The sequence below is a fragment of the Oncorhynchus mykiss genome, chromosome 27 (genome assembly GCF_057628025.1).
Source record: "Oncorhynchus mykiss isolate SJ-2025 chromosome 27, ASM5762802v1, whole genome shotgun sequence".
Lineage (NCBI taxonomy): Eukaryota > Metazoa > Chordata > Actinopteri > Salmoniformes > Salmonidae > Oncorhynchus > Oncorhynchus mykiss.
The window spans coordinates 30955001-30976515 of NC_143048.1; the positions used below are offsets into that span (position 1 = coordinate 30955001).

Here is a 21515-nt window from a genome sequence, read left to right on the forward strand (position 1 = left end):
TTAACAAATCAAAAACTGAAAAATTGGGCGTGCAAAATTATTCAGCCCCCTTAATTTAATACTTTGTAGCGCCACCTTTTGCTGCGATTACAGCTGTAAGTCGCTTGGGGTATGTCTCTATCAGTTTTGCACATCGAGAGACTGACATTTTTTCCCATTCCTCCTTGCAAAACAGCTCGAGCTCAGTGAGGTTGGATGGAGAGCATTTGTGAACAGCAGTTTTCAGTTCTTTCCACAGATTCTCGATTGGATTCAGGTCTGGACTTTGACTTGGCCATTCTAACACCTGGATATGTTTATTTTTGAACCATTCCATTGTAGATTTTGCTTTATGTTTTGGATCATTGTCTTGTTGGAAGACAAATCTCCGTCCCAGTCTCAGGTCTTTTGCAGACTCCATCAGGTTTTCTTCCAGAATGGTCCTGTATTTGGCTCCATCCATCTTCCCATCAATTTTAACCATCTTCCCTGTGCCTGCTGAAGAAAAGCAGGCCCAAACCATGATGCTGCCACCACCATGTTTGACAGTGGGGATGGTGTGTTCAAGGTGATGAGCTGTGTTGCTTTTACGCCAAACATAACGTTTTGCATTGTTACCAAAAAGTTCAATTTTGGTTTCATCTGACCAGAGCACCTTCTTCCACATGTTTGGTGTGTCTCCCAGGTGGCTTGTGGCAAACTTTAAACGACACTTTTTATGGATATCTTTAAGAAATGGCTTTCTTCTTGCCACTCTTCCATAAAGGCCAGATTTGTGCAATATACGACTGATTGTTGTCCTATGGACAGAGTCTCCCACCTCAGCTGTAGATCTCTGCAGTTCATCCAGAGTGATCATGGGCCTCTTGGCTGCATCTCTGATCAGTCTTCTCCTTGTATGAGCTGAAAGTTTAGAGGGACGGCCAGGTCTTGGTAGATTTGCAGTGGTCTGATGCTCCTTCCATTTCAATATTATCGCTTGCACAGTTCTCCTTGGGATGTTTAAAGCTTGGGAAATCTTTTTGTATCCAAATCCGGCTTTAAACTTCTTCACAACAGTATCTCGGCCATGCCTGGTGTGTTCCTTGTTCTTCATGATGCTCTCTGCGCTTTTAACGGACCTCTGAGACTATCACAGTGCAGGTGCATTTATACGGAGACTTGATTACACACAGGTGGATTGTATTTATCATCATTAGTCATTTAGGTCAACATTGGATCATTCAGAGATCCTCACTGAACTTCTGGAGAGAGTTTGCTGCACTGAAAGTAAAGGGGCTGAATAATTTTGCACGCCCAATTTTTCAGTTTTTGATTTGTTAAAAAAGTTTGAAATATCCAATAAATGTCGTTCCACTTCATGATTGTGTCCCACTTGTTGTTGATTCCTCACAAAGAAATACAGTTTTATATCTTTATGTTTGAAGCCTGAAATGTGGCAAAAGGTCGCAAAGTTCAAGGGGGCCGAATACTTTCGCAAGGCACTGTACTTACTCACCCTCTGTCCCCCTGCAGCCAGCCAGAATGCTGGAGCACAGAGCTCCCTATCTAACTCCCACAAATAACTGTATAGCACGCTCTTTCTATCAATAACCACCAATACATAGATACGTACAGACAGACAGACAGCAGATTGACTATGATGGGCTGAGAAAGAGGAGGGAGATAGAGATACACTATATATACAAAAGTATGTGGACACCCCTTGAATTGAGTGGATTTAGCTATTTCAGCCACACCTGTTGCTGACAGGTGTATAAAAGGGAGCACACAGCCATGCAATCTCCATAGCCAAACACTGGCAGTAGAATGACCGTCAGTTCGTAAAATTTCTGCCCTGCTAGAGCTGCCCCGGCCAACTGTAAGTGCAGTTATTGTGAAGTGGAAACATCTAGGAGCAACAACAGCTCAGCCGTGAAGTGGTAGGCCACACAAGCTCACAGAACGGGGCTGCTGAGTGCTAAAGCTGTAGCGCGTAAAAGTTGTCTGTCCTCGGTTGCAACACTCACTACCAAGTTCCAAACTGTCTCTGGAAGCAACGTCAGCACAATAACTGTTCATCAGGAGCTTCATGAAATGGGTTTCCATGGCCGAACAGCGGCACACAAGCCTAAGATCATCATGCGCAATGCCAAGCGTCAGCTGGAGTGGTGTGAAGCTCGCCGCTATTGGACTCTGGAGCAGAGGAAACGCGTTCTCTGGAGTGATGAATCACGCTTCACCATCTGGCAGTCCGAAGGACGAATCTGGGTTTGGCGGATGCCAGGAGAATGCTACCTGCCCCAATGCGTAGTGCCTTTCTGTAAAGTTTGGTGGAAGAGGAATAATGGTCTGGGGGTGTTTTTCATGGTTTGGGCTAGGCCCCTTAGTTCCAGTGAAGGGAAATCTTAACGCTACAGCTTACATTGACATTCTAGACGATTCTGTACTTCCAACTTTGTGGCAACAATTTGGGAAAGGCCCTTTCAGCATGACAATGCTCCAGTGCACAAAGCGAGGTCCACACAGAAATGGTTTGTCGAGATTAGTGTGGAAGAACTTGAATAATCTTTACAGAGACCTGACCTTAACCCCATTGAACACCTTTGGGATGGATTGGAACGCCGACTGCAATCCAGGCCTAATCGCCCAACATCAGTGCCTGGCCTCACTAATGCTCTTGTGGCTGAATGGAAACAAGTCCCTGCAGCAATGTTCCAACATCTAGTGGAAATCCTTCCCAGAAGAGTGGAGGCTGTTATAGCAGGAAAAGGGGGACCAACTCTATATTAATGCCCATGATTTTGGAATGAGATGTTCGACAAGCAGGTGTCCACATACTTTTGGTCATGTAGTGTAGATAAAAAGAGAGAGAGGTGAAGTTAGAAGAGAGTGAAAGCGCAGGGGGGAAACGAACCAGAGGAAGAGTGATAAAGAGTGTATGGGGGAAAGAGATGGAGAGAGAGTGAAGGGAGGCGGTTGGGTTATGGTTGAGAGAAAGGCCTAGGGTACATGCGTCTTTTACCCCCATGTACCCATTACAACCCACGATGCAATGACAGATGACAGTGGGAGAGAAATCATGAGAAAACAAAAAGATAATTACTTGACACATTGGAAAGAATTATCAAAAAAACTGAGTAAACTAGAATGCTATTTGACCCTTATCAGAGAGTACACAGTGGCAGAAAACCTGACCACTGTGACTGACTCAAAATTAAGGAAAGCTTTGAATATGTACAGACTCAGTGAGCTTAGCCTTGCTATTGAGAAAGGCCGCCGTAGGCAGACCTGGCTCCTAAGAGAAGACAGGCTATGTGCTCACTGCCCACAAAATGAGGTGTAAACTGAGCTGCACTTCCTAACCTCCAGGCCAATGTATGATCATATTAGAGACACATATTTCCCTCAGATAACACAGATCCACAAAGAATTTTTGTAAATGTAAATGTACAGTGTCTTCGGAAAGTATTCAGACCCCTTGACTCTTTCCACATTCTGTTAAGTTACAGCCTTATTCTAAAATTGATTCAATTGTTTTTCCCCCCTCATGAATCTACACACAATACCCCAAAATGACAAAGCAAAAACAGGTTTTTAGAAAAGGTTGCTAAGTTATTACAATAAAAAAAAAAATATCACATTTACCTAAGTATTCAGACCCTTTACTCAGTACTTTGTTGAAGCACCTTTGGCAGCAATTACAGCATTGAGTCTTCTTGGGTATGACGCTACAAGCTTGGTACACCTGTATTTGGGGAGTTTCTCCCATTCTTCTCTGCAGATCCTCTCAAGCTCTGTCAGGTTGGATGGGGAGCGTCCCTGCACAGCTGTTTTCAGGTCTCTCCAGAGATGTTCGATTGGGTTCAAGTCCGGGATCTGGCTGGCCATTCAAGGACATTCAGAGACTTGTCCTGAAGCCACTCCTGCGTTGTCTTGGCTGTGTGGTTAGGGTCGTTGTCCAGTCTGAGGTCCTAGACACTCTGGAGCAGGTTTTCATCAAGGATCTTTCTGTACTTTGCTCCATTCCATCTTTGCCTCGATCCTGACTAGTCTCCCAGTCCCTGCCACTGACAAACATCCCCACAGCATGATGTTGCCACCACCATGCTTCACCGTAGGGATGGGGCCAGGTTTCTTCCAGATGTGACGCTTGGCATTCAGCCCAAAGAGTACAATCTTGGTTTCATCAGACCAGAGAATCTTGTTTCTCATGGTCTGAGAGTCCTTTAGGTGCCTTTTGGCAAACTCCAAGCGGGCTGTCATGTGCTTTTTACTGAGGAGTGGCTTCCATCTGGCCAATAACATAAAGGACTGATTGGTGGAGTGCTGCAGAGATGGTTGTCCTTCTGGAAGGTTCTCCCATCTCCACAGAAGAACTGTAGAGCTCTGTCAGAGTGACCATCGGGTTCTTGGTCACATCCCTGATCAAGGCCCTTATCCCCCAATTGCTCAGTTTGGCCGACAGCCAGCTCTAAGAAGAGTCTTGGTGGTTCCAAACTTCTTCCATTTCAGAATGATGGAGGCCAATGTGTTATTGGGGACCTTCAATGCTGCAGAAATGTTTTGATACCCTTCCCCAGATCTGTGCCTCGACACAATCCTGTCTCTGAACTCTACGGACAATTCTTCCGACCTCATGGCTTGGTTTTTGCTCTGTCATGCACTGTCAATTGTGGGACCTTATATAGACAGGTGTGTAGACATGCCGTTTCAAATCATGTCCAAGCAATTGAATTTACCACAGGTGGACTCCAATCAAGTTGTAGAAACATCTCAAGGATGATCAATGGAAACAGGATGCACTTGACCTTAATTTAGAGTCTCATAGTAAAGGGTCTGAATAATTATTTAAACAGTATTTCAGTTTTGTATTTTTAATACATTTGCAAACATTTTGTCGTTATGTGGTATTGTGTGTAGATTGCTGAAAAAATATATATGTGGATATAACTGTGGGAAAAAAAAGTTTCCCATGATAATAAAACCCCTTGAATTGAGTTGAGTTGAGTTGAGAGAGAGAGAGAGATAGAGAGACAGCGTGATTGAGAGAGAGAGAGAGTGAGAGAGAGAGAGAGAGAGAGTGATTGAGAGAGAGACAGAGAGAGAGACAGAGAGAGAGTTGGAGAAAGAGAGAGATGGAGATACGTGCTTCTACACCTGCATTGCTTGCTGTTTGGGGTTTTAGGCTGGGTTTCTGTACAGCACTTTGAGATATCAGCTGATGTACGAAGGGCTATATAAATAAATTTGATTTGATTTGAGATACAGCGAGACAGACAGAGAAAGAGAGACAGAGACAGAGGAAGAGAGACAGACAGTGAAAGAGACAGACACAGAGAGAGTGGGAGGGCAAGGAGAGGGGGATGAGAAAGAAAGAAATAAGGGGGCTGAATGAGTCACGTTAACTCAGAATGGATTTCAACACAAATCCTCAACTGGGTGAAAGGTGCTCTACTACTTTATTCCAGATTGAAAACAAATGTGTGTGAAACTTTCACTGAAAGGGATTCTGTGTGTGTGATTTATTTGAGGATTATGTGTGTGAAATAGGTTATGTTATGTGTGTATGTTAACAGGGATGATGATAGCTACCTCCAACTCCTGAGGATACTAGTGTTGGGTAACTGTCCATGGTACTGGAAACCATGCTCATCCTCCCTCTCCATGGCCATCTCTGATGGTTACCCCAGAGAGGCTAAAGACATTGAGCTACAAATGGTAGCGAAGATATGCTATCTTGCATGGTTGGGCGCTAATGCTGTGCCATGTCTGTCCCTGCAGCAAATTTTCTAGCTAATTTCCCTAGCCACTGATCCATAGTATTGTCCTGCTGCTCAAACTCATTTTGTAAGTCTCTGTCTTTCTGACATGAGTTTCAACTGAGAAATAATAACAAGCAACAAAACACACAAACACGCATACGCGCGCGCTCACACACACACACACACACACACACACACACACACACACACACACACACACACGCACACACACCTACTGAATTAGCCTTAGACCTCAGCAGGCTATTTTAGCAGCAGTCATTAATTATTCATGTGAGAGAGCAGCTCAACTTCAACTCCTCTCCAGCAGCACGACATCCTTCCCCCTCCTTCCATCACACACACACTATCCCCTCTCCAAAATGCTCCCTAAAGACTCATGAATAAACCAGAGTGAGACAGCAACTCCCATAATTATCATCCTCCCTCTGTGCTGGCCTGGTGTACAATTACCCAGCACATCTAGCAGTGCCATAGCACACTCACAGTCACTATAATGAACTGATACACTGCTGAGGTTACTGACCGCCCGCTGGCTCTCTGTTTCCTTTTCCTTCTCCATGGACACATGGAAACACACACAATCTGGGTTTGTTGAAGTAGTGATTGGTTTTCTTGGAGTTTATTGGAGTAGTCTTTGGGTTCCTTGGAATAGTCTTGGGGTTTGTTGGAGTAATCTGGGCTGTCGCTGGAACCCAAGGTCGAAAGCACAGTGGCTGAAGTGAAGAATTGTTAGGCTAAAGTGAACAAATTATCTCAATTAGATCGGCTAAGCCGATGACTCTGCATATTGGGAGGGAAGAAAAAACTATACACGACTGATAAAACTCCAACTGTTTGCACCGTGGCGTTGGAACTCATAACTGTGACCGCACGTACGTTATTGCTGTAATATTTGACTAGCTAGCAATCAAATGGATGACTAAACTTATGTCATGTGTGACTGTTCCAGTGGTTGGATACACTGACTGACCAATGCTTTTTCTATCTGAGACTGGGAAATGACATATAACATCACATAGGAGAAGGGGCTGTGGGATGGGCTGTCTGGTATTAAAACACAAGTAGTCAGTCTCACACAAGTGAGACTGACTATACAGGTGATAGGTGAGAGTACAAAGGTAGTGTTGTATGAGGAGGAGAGGAGGCTGTGTCAACACCGTGACTTGATCCATGTGTGAGTTTTGGCAGGTGCCAGAGTACTAAGACTCAGGAGGCCATGAGGAGACCTGGTGAAGGAGGCCATGAGGAGACCTGGCGAATGAGGCCATGAGGTGACCTGGTGAATGAGGCCATGAGGTGACCTGGTGAATGAGGCCATGAGGAGACCTGCTGAAGGAGGCCACGAGGAGACCTGGTGAAGGAGGCTATGAGGAGACCTGGTGAAGGAAGCCCTGAGGAGACCTGGTGAAGGAGGCCTTGAGGAGACCAGGTGAAAGAGGCCATGAGGAGACCTGGTGAAGGAGGCCATGAGGAGACCTGGTGAAGAAGGCCTTGAGGAGACCTGGTGAAGAAGGCCTTGAGGAGACCTGGTGAAGAAGGCCTTGAGGAGACCTGGTGAAGGAGGCCATGAGGAGACCTGGTGAAGAAGGCCTTGAGGAGACCTGGTGAAGGAGGCCATGAGGAGACCTGGTGAAGAAGGCCTTGAGGAGACCTGGTGAAGGAGGCCATGAGGAGACCTGGTGAAGAAGGCCTTGAGGAGACCTGGTGAAGGAGGCCATGAGGAGATCTGGGGTTCATCTCTTTCTTTTTAAAGGACAGTGACTCTCCTGTATGTTTTATGCTTTATTGACAGACAGATAAGAAAGTAGCCTAGGTGAGGAGGAAACATAGTCGGAAAGGTGTGACACATTTCCTCTCTCCACTGCTAACAGTTCACTGACATATTGACATATTCTGACTGCATTGGGATTCCCTGCTTGAGAAACCGGACTAACACGTTAAACCTCTCTCTCTCCCTTCCTCTCTCTCCCTCCACCAGATGGGCGAGGCTGCAGGTTACGAGCCCTGTTTTGGAATTTACACTCGTGATAGGAGCAGGCATCACAGGCTAAAATGACATTTTTGCCTGTACTTATCAATTTAGCAATTTTTTGGTATTTTGGTCCATTAATATTAGTATTTTCCAAAAAGTAAAAATGTCAAAAGCTTGAAGAAATGTATATATTCAGTAGTTTATCATACTACCGTCATCAAAATATTATGAATTGTAACCCCTTTTAAATTGAATCACACTTAATTTAAATACCCCCCCCCCCCCCGGTACTGCTGCTCATTCTGTTCACCAGTTCCGGAGGTCTACGTCACCGGATTTCTAGGCTTCACTGAACGGGATTCATTATCATCAACCCGGGACTGTCTTGCCTGATTACACAGACATGGTTCCCATTTCCCCTGATTAGTAACTGTCTTTGTCGGTTATTGTTCCCATATCTGTTGGAGGTGTGAGTACCTATGCGTTGGTACAGCTGTTATGCTGCGTACTTTAAATATTGTGTATCACGGGAATCGTCCCGTGTCGTTCAATGAGGATTACCCTCGCTCTTCTGTTTGTGTACAGCCCAGTGTTTTTGTATATGCGTTTGTTTTGGGTGTATTAAAAACCCCTATTGTGTATTCCTGCGCCTGTCTCCAAAATCCTTTATACCAGCGTGACACGCGCCAACTCATTTTTCTCAGCTTCAGAAGCATCTGCATTCACCACATCTTGTGTGGTTATCCTTAGACATATTCTCCAGACTTATACACAGGGAATTGTTCATAGGTTGTCAAATTGTATTCTAGATTCTTGAAAAATGTGCCAAAAATTAATTTTACGTACTTTTCTTTAGTGTTCTACAGATAGAAAGATTTAAAACAATATTTATTCACAATCGGTTATAATGTGTAAGTCCTGTCCAGGAGTGTCTTAACAAAATGAAACCAAAATATTTAGGTTGAATTCTTCCTGTGTCCAGAAAATGTCATTTGTGTGATATATGATATGTAAATATTTTATAATTTGCATATTTTCATACAATATTTCTGGGGGGAAAAGTATACAAAAAATAAATTTGTGTCCACATTTAACTGGTAAAAGTTGATTGTGATATGATTAAGGGGGTTAAATACCCTATTAGGGTGTGGTGCCTGACCTTATGTCCATTATAAAGCTTCAACCAATAGAACAAACAAAAGCACATCAAGAATGAATAAGGAAGGGAAACAATTGCTCAATAATTGAGCTTTGTACAAGAGGGCAGGAGGTTTGGAAATGGCATACGACCATAACACAGTGGATTAATTAAGTAATTCATTGAGTAATATTTTGCCATTACTCCTCCCGTAGTTGGTGGGCAGGCAGACAGGCCGCAGTAAGAAGAAATCACTGCTTCCTTAACTGATTGTGAATGGGCCTTTTGTGTGACCACGCCACCCTCTCGTCTTGTCCACGCAGGCAGGCCACCTGGAGAAAGCTCAACGTTACCATTGTATTGTGCCAACAGTCCAGCTCACGATACAGTGCCACAGCTAGGACAGCCACTGGAAGGGTCAGACTGTGTGTGTGTGTGTGTGTGTGTGTGTGTGTGTGTGTGTGTGTGTGTGTGTGTGTGTGTGTGTGTGTGTGTGTGTGTGTGTGTGTGTGTGTGTGTGTGTGTGTGTGTGTGTGTGTCTGTGAGCCTGTGTATGAGCCCGTGTGTGCACAGACTTCTCCAAATAATGGCGTAATCATACTTGAAAAGCTTTGAGTAAGCATGTTTTCACTGAATGTGATAACACAACACACAATGGAATGGATTATGTGGCTCAGACTACAGCTTTTCTTCTTAGAGTTTGAGTAGTAGCAGAAGCAAGCAACTAGACAGTAAACATACCAGACAACCACTAAAACAACTAGCCTAATCTGAAACTAAAGGTTCTCTATGATATCTTCCTTTCTCTGCCATCTCCCACACTGCTGAGTTTAGGATACATGAGCCTGGACGCAGGGATAGCAGACCATGACATTTAGCCTATGTATGCCATGCTGCTAAGTGATGGACCTCAAACATTTGATTCAACCAAAATATATAACCATACCCTCCGGTGAATGATATAGGCCTATGACCTACCCTCTGAAACCTATTACATAAGAAGAATGCTCCACAGAAGAATGCTCCACTGAAGAACACTCCACAGATGAACACTCCACAGAAGAATGCTAATGCCACAGAAGAAAGCTCCTGCAGACAGAAACATGGCATAAGAGAGGAGGGCATACAACTGTGTGTCTGTGCACATATCCCATCGGACCATCCCTGGCAGACAATAGATGCTCTGTGTATAAGTACAGGCTCTCTCCAATAGACCAGCCTGATTTGATTGCAGTTGCCATGAGCCAAGTAAATGACAACAGCAGTACAAACAAGTCTAACAGTGGGCAAGATATTCACAACTAGAGTGAGTTACGAGACAGGACAGTCTTCTGGTAACATTATGCATAACATTTGTCAACGATAAAGTTTAGACTTTGTCAAACAAAATGTTGATTATGGTGTCCACACAAAGGCAATTGTGAAGACAGGCAACAACGACAAAAAGTCCCATTACGAAAAATAAGTTATTATGTTATATTCTGTCAGATAATAAACAAAGGTACATTAACATGTCATTATTTATGTAATTATTCATTAAAATCAATGTGAAACTTATTATTGAGCATCTGAACAGTCAGTGGGCGCACTGCTGAGAAATCGTATCTGCAAGCCACAGGGATGACGGCGATCATTTAAAAAGGGAGTAAAACTGATTGAGCAGAGCAGAAAGAGGTTGTCAAAAAGACATTACCACCTATCTGGAATAGATATTATGTATCCTACAGATAATTAGATAATAGGTGACCGGGACAATCAGTCTTCCATCCTCTGCTCTGCACCGTATGGCGAGCAGCGCTGGCTGGATGCACAGCATCATGCACATCTAGACATCGCCGGCTGCCGCTGAGTGGGCATCATCGAGAAAGAATACTTTATCGAGACACTTACCTTGGATAAAACACCTGGTGTATCAGCGACGAAAGGGAATGCGTTCTTTTATTTCATGAATTGGGTATTCAATTACACGAATTGCAATTGAATTCCCTCATCGTCTGCCTGCTTATATTGGTCGCCGCTCGCAGCTCGGAAGTGACAGGCGCGTCGTCATGGTATTATTGCACAGGAGGCATTCCCTGGCTTTTGATTGGACTCGTTGAGGTGGCGCGTGCTGGGGCCGGTCTGTGATGGAAATGAAAGGTTACTCCCGGTCAGAGCGCACAGAGTGGAATTTGATGAAGAAGGCGGAGAAACTTTTCAGACAGTAGGCTACAGTCATAATAAAACGTAATGTATACACTGTATTACACATAGCCTACATGTAGGTGTGTCATTGCTCGGGTCTTTGTACCGCAGAGAATATAGACCACAGCCTACCAAAGAGTGAAGTTATACAGATATGCATGATGCTGCTTTGGGGACACCTGTCGGATTAGGTCAACCATCAAATCCAATCAAACGAGTCAATAGGGGCGTCGCCTGAGTTTCAGAACATTAGGGCACTCGGCCACTGAGGTATCGGGCTCAGGCCATTGTTGTCTCACGTCAGATGGCATCACTCCTAGAAGACGCTCGTCCAAATCCGATCTGTCTTGAAGGAAGTGGAACTCGTCTCTAAAAATCTAGATTTTGCTCATCCGCCTAACACTAGCTATGACTCACTACAAACCATGCTCGATCAACTGAGCACATTTCTCCAGTTAGCAGCCTAGTGATTGCCATACAGTAGCTAGTTTGCCCGCTTGTTAATGAAGTTGTACTATAGCAAAGTAATGCGACTGTTCTCAGAAATCAGCAGTAGCCTATCTGACTTTGACAGCTGGCACTGTGCCTCACTACTTTCGGAGAACAGTCAGTGGTGTAGAACTCCGTGCACTAATGACGACAGAACAGATATAACTCATTGTGCATTAGCTATAACTTAACTACACTAGCTAGCAGGCTAAGTTAGTATTCAGCATTGAGTGTGTTAACTGGCGTTGTTAGAATTCCTCTTTCGTTTCATATGTATTGATTAGAGACTGGTTCAAAGCATTCGCCATCTAATTTTCGAATTTCATAAATATTCATTATACCAACACAAAATACATTAGCTAGATGTAGAATTAGGTAGTGAAGAATTGCCCATGAAAATAACGTCAATATTAGCTACAGGTTTATTGGTTTTGGTAAGATTAACTCTGATTCTTTTGAGGATGAAAGGGGGTTCAGTGGACAATGTCACCTTGGTAACATTTTAGAATGTTTGGACAGCAATTGTAGCCAAACGTCTTTTTAAATACCCCATGAGTGTTTGCGAGTTAGACAGATCCGTGCAGACGGCCTTCACGTTACCTAACGTAAGAGGATGGGGGTTAGCTCTGAAGACCAGGGGTTGACGGGGAGAGGGTGAAAATAAATTACCGTTAGGCCTATAATAACGTATTGCATGCATATCATCGTATTTTCCGGTCGGGTAAAAAAATTGCCTTTAATAAAATAATTTCATGCAATTCTACTTCATGGATGGATGGAGCCAAATACAGGACCATTCTGGAAGAAAACCTGATGGAGTCTGCAAAAGACCTGAGACTGGGACGGAGATTTGTCTTCCAACAAGACAATGATCCAAAACATAAAGCAAAATCTACAATGGAATGGTTCAAAAATAAACATATCCAGGTGTTAGAATGGCCAAGTCAAAGTCCAGACCTGAATCCAATCGAGAATCTGTGGAAAGAACTGAAAACTGCTGTTCACAAATGCTCTCCATCCAACCTCACTGAGCTCAAGCTGTTTTGCAAGGAGGAATGGGAAAAAATGTCAGTCTCTCGATGTGCAAAACTGATGGCGACTTACAGCTGTAATCGCAGCAAAATGTGGCGCTACAAAGTATTAACTTAAGGGGGCTGAATAATTTTGCACGCCCAATTTTTCAGTTTTTGATTTGTTAAAAAAGTTTGAAATATCCAATAAATGTCGTTCCACTTCATGATTGTGTCCCACTTGTTGTTGATTCTTCACAAAAAATACAGTTTTATATCTTTATGTTTGAAGCCTGAAATGTGGCAAAAGGTCGCAAAGTTCAAGGGGGCCGAACACTTTCGCAAGGCACTGTATATATATTGATCCTCAATGTTTATATTATGTTCTCTTGTGTAATAGTTTCAATGATTTCAGTATGCGTTACACCTGTGCTGGTTGCCATCTCTTTAGTTTGAAGGCGTTTCCCCTGTGCTGGCCCAGGTGCTATTTAAGAGTGGCTGGCTCAGTGCTCTAGTTGTCTTGAGAGATGTTGGTACTCCCTATTTGATTTCTAGAAAAACACTCCTATGTCTTATCTTCACTGTTTTTGTTATGCTTCCTGTCTTTAAGTTTGGTGTGGATTTTAATTTTGTTTGTCTCTTATTGGGCAGATTTAGGTTCCAGTTGATGATGCTAGTCAACTTTCAGTGGACACTCCCATGAGTGTCTTTCAGAACCCCTCCTAAAACCACACCTGTTTCGTTTTGGTTGTTGTCAGTGACTCTTTATTAGTTCCCCCTTCTGTTTGAGTGACATTATTTGGTTGTCTTGCTGGGGAATGTGACATTACACTCAGTGTAAATGTCCATTGGGATGTGGGCAGGGTAATTGTCTTTTGTTGACCCTGAGGACATGTGTATTTGCATATTGAATGAAGCCCAAATTGAGCAAGTTCCCTTTTATAAGTACTTGGGGATTTGCATTGACAACAAGCCCTCTTTAAGAACACATTGAAAACCTGACAAAATAGCTGAGAATTAAGATCGGTTTCTTTCATAGAAATAAATCCTGCCTCACTTTGTGAAGGAAGATTATTCAAGCAACGCTTCTCCCAGTACTTGATTATGGTGATATAATCTACATGCATGCAGAAGCCTCTGTTTTAAAATCTTGAGATTCACTCAACACTGGGTTTTATCACTGGGGACCATTTTCGTACACATCACTGCATTTTGTATAGTTCTGTTGGCTGGGAGTCTGACAATCAAAATCTCCCATCATTGTCTACTTTTTCTATATAAAGCAGATCTTCAGACACCCACCACCTCAGCTCACGGAATAATTGGAGATCCAGCACTTTCAGACCCACTCTCTGGACTGGCTGGTTCTGGAGGTTCTGGGGTCTCAACTAACCTGGGGGGGAAATGCTTTTACTTTTTATGCCCCCAACTCATGGAATATCCTTCAGGCCACCTTGAAATTAGACTCAATGGTCTCCATTGGACAGTTTAGATCAAGTTCAAGGGAGGTGATGTGTGAGAGTTGTGTTTGTTTTCATTAATATTTTTGTGTTTATTGTATTGATATTATTATCTTACACAACTTACTACACAATGTGTGTTCGTGTTCACAGGCTCCCTTGGAAATGAGACCCTGGTCTTAATGGTGACCCACCCTGTATATAAATAGTGAAGAGAACAGGGCCCAAAATCGACCCCTGCGGCTCACCTTTCATAATATTGAGGAAACTAGATTGGTCGATAAGCACACAGTGTCCTGTCCGGTAGATAGTTCTTGAACCAATTGCAAGATACCTGATCTAGGCCTATTTCAGACAACCTTTGGATAAGTCATAAATGGTCAACCATATCAAACGCCTTCGACAGTTTGATAAATAAGGCAGCACAATGACTTTTATGATCTAAACTACATAGCACATCATCTAAGACAAGTGTAGCTGCTGTTACAGGGCTATGTCCAGGTCTCAAACCAGATGGGTGCTCATTAAATGTAGAATGAGAAGTTTAAAAAGTTTTAAACTGGGAGTTAGCCAGGGATTCTAAAACTTTGGCAAGGCAAGATAGCTTGGAAATTGGACAGTAGTTATCCTGTTGAGAAGGATCTCACCTTTGTGTAAGGGGAGGACCTGTTTCGTTTTCCAGAAACAATTATCAAGTAAATCATGTAGGTTAATGATTCTGCAATAAGTCAGCCCAAGTGGATTTTTTTTTACATTGATCTTCAATAAGGAATTTAGTACATTAGACATCAAATGTTTGAAATGAAAGTGAGGAACGTGTATCAGTGAATATATCATGACTGCAACCTGGCTCAAGGTGAGTAAAGAACTCCCTCTGCTGGAAACAGAGTTTTCAGAAGCTATTTTATCAAATAGGTGGCCAACTGAGGCAAAGTGGTTATTAAAAGCACCACAAATGTCCATCTTATCTGTTATGGGACAAGAGGCTGTCATAACCTGCTGGGGTAATGAGGGGTGGAGTTTTGTTCCAGAGATTTGACTACCTTCCAGAAGGCAGCTGGATTACCACCATTCTCAGATACTCAGTTCAATAAGTATGTCTGTTTCTCTCCTGAAGTTTCTCTTATAGTTCATGTGTGAATCAAATCAAATCAAGTTTTATTGGTCACATGCACATGGTTAGCAGATGTTAATGTGAGTGTAGCGAAATGCTTGTGCTTCTAGTTCCGACAGTGCAGTAATATCTAACAAGTAATCTAACAATTCCCCAACAACTACCCAATACACACAAATCTAAAGGGGTGAATGAGAATATGTACATGTAAGTATATGGATGAGCGATGGCCGAGCGGCATAGGCTTGGTGCAATAGATGGTATAAAATACAGTGTATCCATGTGATATGAGTAATGTAAGATATGTAAACATTATTAAAGTTGCATTATTTAGAGTGCATTGTATAAAGTGACTGGTGATCCATTTATTAATTTGGCCAGCGATTGGGTCTCCATGTAGGCAGCAGCCTCTGAGTTAGTGATTGCTGTTTAGCAGTCTGATGGCCTTGAGATATAAGCTGTTTTTCAGTCTCTCTGTCCCAGCTTTGATGCACCTGTACTGACTTCGCCTTCTGGATGGTAGCGGTGTGAATAGGCAGTGGCTCGGGTGGTTAATGTCCTTGATGATTTTTTTGGCTTTCCTGTGACATTGGGTGTTGTAGGTGTTATGGAGGGAATGTAGTTTGCCCCCAGTGATGGAGAGCCTTGTGGTTGAGGGCGGTGCAGTTGCCGTACCAGGCTGTGATACAGCCCAATAGTATGCTCTCGATTGTGCATTTGTAAAAGTTTGTCAGGGCTTTCGATTGCTCTCGACTGTGCATCTGTAAAAGTTTGTCTGTGTGGGTGGACCATTTCAGTTTGTCTGTGATGTGTACGCTGAGGAACTTAAAACTTTCCACCTTCTTCCTTCGATCTGGAGATGGGGGTGCTCCCTCTGCCGTTTGCTGAAGTCCACAATCATCTCCTTTGTTGACGTTGAGTGAGAGGTTGTTTTCCTGACACCACACTCCGAGCGCCCTCACCTCGTCCCTGTAGGCTGTCTCGTCGTTGTTGGTAATCAAGCCCACTACTGTTGTGTCGTCTGCAAACTTTATGATTGAGTTGAAGGAGTGCATGGCCACGCAGTCATGGGTGAACAGGGAGTACAGGAGGGGGCTGAGCAAGCACCCTTGTGGGGCCCCAGTGTTGAGGGTCAGTGAAGTGGAGATGTTGTTTCCTATCACCACCTGGGGGCGGCCCGTCAAAGTCCTGGATCCAGTTGCACAGAGCCGGGTTGAGACCCAGAGTCTCCAGCTTGATGATGGGCTTGAGGGGTTCTATCGTGTTGAATGTAGAGTTGTAGTCAATGTACAGCATTCTTACATAGGTATTCCTGTTGTCCAGATGGGATAGGACAGTGTGCAGTGTGATGGCAATTGCGTCGTCTGCGGACCTGTTGGGGCAGTATGTAAAATGAAGTGGGTCTAGGGTGGCCGGTAAGGTGGAGGTGATATGATCCTTGACTTGTCTCTCAAAGCACTTCATGATGACAGAAGTGAGTGCTACGGGACAGTAGTTTAGTTCAGTTATCTTTGCCTTCTTGGGTACAGGAACAATGGTAGCCATCTTGAAGTATGTGGGACAACATATGACAACAGACTATGTGACAACAGACTGTGTATAGTGAGTGATGGAATATGTCCGTAAACACACCGGCCAGCTGGTCTGCGCATGCGCTGAAGACGCGGCTAGAGATGTTGTATGGGCCTGCAGCCTTGCGAGGGTTAACACGTTTAAATGTTTTACTCACGTCAGCCATGGAAAAGGAGGGGGGGGGGGGGGGGTGCAGTCCTTGTTAGCGGGCCGCGACAGTGGCACTGTATTATCCTCAAAGCGGGCAAAGAAGGTGTTTAGTTCGTCTAGAAGCGTGACGTCGGTGTCCGTTACATGGCTGGATTTCTTTTTGTGGTCCGTGATTTCATGTAGACCCTGTCACATACGTCTCATGTCTGAGCCATTGAATTGCGACTCCACCTTATCCCTCTACTGGCATTTTGTTTATTTGATTGCCTTGCGGCGGGAATAACTACACTGTTTATATTCAGACATATTCCCAGACCTCTTTCCATGGTTAAATGCAGTGGATCGCACTTTCAGTTTTGCGAATGCCGCCATCCATCCACGGTTTCCGGTTAGGGTAGGTTTTAATAGTCACAGTGGGTACGATCTCCAATGCACTTCTTTATAAACGCACTCACCGAGTCAGCGTATTGGCTTTGTCGTTGTCATTGTTTTGGGTCGACTACTGGAATTAGATCCATTGTCTTGGGTGGTGGTCCGAATAGAGGATCCGGTGCATGCTTATCGGCAATAGAGTTGAGCAAAGAAGTAAAACAATTTAGGGCCTCATCCGAGTCAGATATCTGACAATCTCCCATTCACACAATCCCAGATCAGACAAACATTGTTGCTCATTTAAATTCTTGTTATTTCTCTTTGTAATAATGCAACGGCGAGATTTAGGTAGCTTTGCATCTCTTATGCAGGCAACGGGACAGTGGTCACTTAACTCATTAGCAAAAATTACATTGGCTGTAAACTTATGATGGGCGTTAAAGAGTATAATTTTGGGGGCCTCCCGGGTGGCGCAGTGGTTAAGGGCGCTGTACTGCAGCGCCAGCTGTGCCATCAGAGTCCCTGGTTTCGCGCCCAGGCGACGCACAATTGGCCTAGCGTCGTCCGGGTTAGGGAGGGATTGGTCGGTAGGGATCTCCGGTAGGGATCGCGCACCAGCGACTCCTGTGGCGGGCCGGGCGCAGTGCGCGCTAGCCAAGGTTGCCAGGTGCACGGTGTTTCCTCCGACACATTGGTGCGGCTGGCTTCCGGGTTGGATGCGCACTGTGTTAAGAAGCAGTACGGCTGGTTGGGTTGTGTATCGGAGGACGCATGACATTCAACCTTCGTCTCTCCCGAGCGGGAGTTGTAGCAATGAGACAAGATAGTAGCTACTACAACAATTGGATACCATGAAATTGGGGAGAAAAAGGGGTAAAAAATAAATAAAATAAAAAATAAAAAATTGTATAATTTTCAGGGTGTTTAAGGTTTGGGCGGGTCGGTTCAGTTATCAGCTGAGTTAGATTTGTTAAATGTCCATTGGGGTGGGGGCAGGGTAGAACAGATAGCTCACTAGTGGTGGCTATTCAGCAGACTTATTGTCTGGGGGTAGAAGCTATTTGCCAGTCTGTAAGTTTTAGCAATGCACCTGTACTGCCCGCATCTGAATGAAGGAAGAGCAAGAACAGGCCGAGGCTTGGATGGCTGATGATCTTCTTGGCCTTCCTGCGACACCTGGTTTTTGAAAGTGTGCACCCAATGGTGCGTTCGACCCTCTGTAGTGCCTTGCGGTCAGCGGCGGTGGAGCTGCTGTACCAGGCAGTGATGCAGCCCGAAAGTATGCTCCACGCAGTCGTGGGTATACAGGGAGTACAGGAGGGGACTGAGGACACACCCTTGTGAGGCCCCCGTGTTGAGGATCAGTGTGGAGCATGTAATGTTGCCTACCTTCACCACCTGGTGGTGGCCCGTCAGGAAGTCCAGAACCCAGTTGCATAGGGAATAGTTCAGTCCCAGGGCTGTGATTTTTATGGTGGCATTTCTCTTGTCCAGGTGGGTAAGGATAGTGTGTAGCTCAATGGCAATTGTGTCCTCTGTGGATCATTTGAGCTGTAGGTGAATTGGAGAGGGTCAAGTGTGTTGGGGAGGGAGGAGGTGATGTGGTCTTTGACTAGCCTCTCGAAGCACTTCATGATGACGGAGGTGAGTGTTAGTAGTCATTCAGTTCAGTTACTTTCCCTTTCTTGGGCAGAGGGATGATAGTGGACATCTTGAAGCAGGTGGGGATAACGGCCTGAGCTAGAGAAAGCTTGAAAATGTCAGAAAACACAACAGCTAGCTGCTCTGCACTCTGAGGGCGTGGCTAGGGATGCCGCCTGGTATGGCAGCCTTGCGAGAGTTAACATGTTTGAATTACTTACATTTGTACTCCATGGACACCGTAAGCACGTAGCCCTCGTCATCAGGGGCTCTCCTCGGCAGCTCAGCGTTTTTTGCTTCAAGTGTGAGAAAAAGGTATGCAGTTCATCCGGTAAGGCGGTGTTGGTGTCCGTGAAGTGATTTGCAATTGTTAATTGTTAAAAGCCCCTGCCAACCCGCTGAATTGCTCCTCCACGTGGTCCCTATACTTGAGTCTTGCCATCTTGATCCATCTGCATAGGTCGTATTTGTACTGTTCGACCATAAAATTGTCCTTGGTCACCTTGCCATGTTTATAAGCAGCATCTCTCTCCTTCAGTTCCTGACAAGGCTCCCATTAATCCAGAGTTTTTGATTCTGATAAGTTTTGAAAGACACCACCGGCATCACATCATCCATGCATTTTTTTATGAATTCGATGACTTTGTCGGCGTATTCATTGAAGTTATCCCCAGAGGCGACTCGGAACGTATTCCAGTCCACGTAATCAAGATCTTTGAACATGAATTCTGATTGGTCAGACCAGCTTTGTACAGACCTGACCACCGGAACCTCCGTCTTCAGTCTCAGACGGGTTGAGTCATTGTGGAGTTTTGGTGTCGGCTTGACTCCCAGGCAACTTACTGAAGAAGCAGGCCCATGTTGTTCTGCCATCACCGGGAATTCGGGAAGGTCGGGTGGAAGGTGAGTACCCAGCGATTCATATTCCAATAGTTATACTCAGGTGTATGAAGTGATGCACAAAACAAATAGGGTAAGAACTTTTTCAAAAGTAGAAACCTGCAATGTTTTGTAGGAGTTCGAGGCCATCTTAGCCTTCTAACGTCTCCTACGCGCCTGGTGAGAATTGTAGAGGGAAACAGAAAACACGTAGGTCTAAGTGTTCATGAGAGTCTTACCTTTCAGAAATGGTGTCATGGCTACTACGTGAGTGAAGAGCAAAATAATCTACTAGGCTCTACTGTAGCCTATATATGGTGCTCTGAAGATTTCCGAGTTGCGAGTTTCCAGTTGTTTTGAACCCGGCAATAACATGCTAGCAAAATGCTCTGACAGTCCTGCTAATAGATGAGCAAACTCGACTAATGACCCACTGGGCAAAAACTGGTTGAATCAAAAGCAAATTCCATGTCATTTCAACCAAAAATGTAAATGTGACTTTGAATCAATGTGAAAAACTTATTTAATTTGCAAATTTGCACCCAATTTATAACCTAAATCCAATGACAGGATGACACTTTTTGTTGATTTCACATTAGTTGACAATTCAACCAAATGTAAATCAAAACTAAACATTGAACTGTGCCCATTGGGGAGCACTCACCTTAACTTAGCTAGCATTTCCCAGCCTAATTGTAACCAAATATCCAAAGGGAGATTCAGTGGGGAAAAAATCGGACATTGATTGATTTACCAAGACATGTCCCCTGCTTGTCACAAAGCAAGTCACTGTCCCAATCAAAAGGGTGCTAAAATGATCACCTAGTTGACAACACGCAACAATTGCTTAACATATTTTTTTTATAACGGTTGGTTGACTTTGGGAGTTTCACATAGCCCTAACCACGTCTCTATGAACTAACTAGCGGTGTGTTCAGTTGAGTATACATTTTTTGACACCATTGCAGCAGCACAAAAGATTTAGGGCTGACCCAAAATCATTCTGTGCTAAAGCCCCGAAGCATGGTCCTGGTGATGTCCTATCGTCAATGATGTGTTGAATCAAATAATGCATCGAAGAGATGTTAAAGGCCCAATGCAGCCATTTGTATATTAATATCAAATCATTTCTGGATATTAAGTACCTTACTGTAATAAATGTCCATTAAAATGGGAGAGAATTGCTTTATAGCAAAACTATTTCTTAAGCAAGGATTTTGCTAGGACTGTCTGGGAGTGGTCCAAGTGGAAGGGAAACTGAAAACTTATTGGAGGTTTGGAACTCTTGTTATTGGTCTATTAACCAATTTACTACATGGTGATGTCACCATGGAAAGTCGAAACTCCAGCCTAAGCAAACCTGCTGATTAGAAGGTCCGGTGTAGAGTGTATTTTCAACCAGCAACTATCAGGAAATAACACATATTTTTTTTATCACACTTATACAGTGTTAGTTTAATCAGCTGTTGTACAATATGATACAAAACACAGGAAAAACAGAATTGTGACTGCACTGGGCCTTTAAAAGTGAAAGTAAAGAAAATATGTTATGAATAAATACATTACAAGAGGACAACTCGCAATCAGACAAAAATAGCTATGTATTTACACAAAATAAATAACATTTAGACTTTAAAACACAGTTATGCACATATCAGGCCTATAGCTTACATTCATTTATTCTCACATGTATAAATATATTAGCTTACTCAATCAATTCCCATTTTTGGGGAATTTAGTAATATCTTTGTGAGAGTAACCTATGACGTCTACACTTTCCACAGGAATCT

General features: G+C 43.8%; 1 protein-coding gene across 1 annotated transcript in view; it reads right to left on the reverse strand.

Annotated features, from left to right (window-relative positions):
* LOC110507931 (2-acylglycerol O-acyltransferase 1) overlaps window positions 1-21515 on the reverse strand; it is a 34317-nt gene that overhangs the window by 605 nt on the left and 12197 nt on the right. The window lies entirely within an intron of this gene.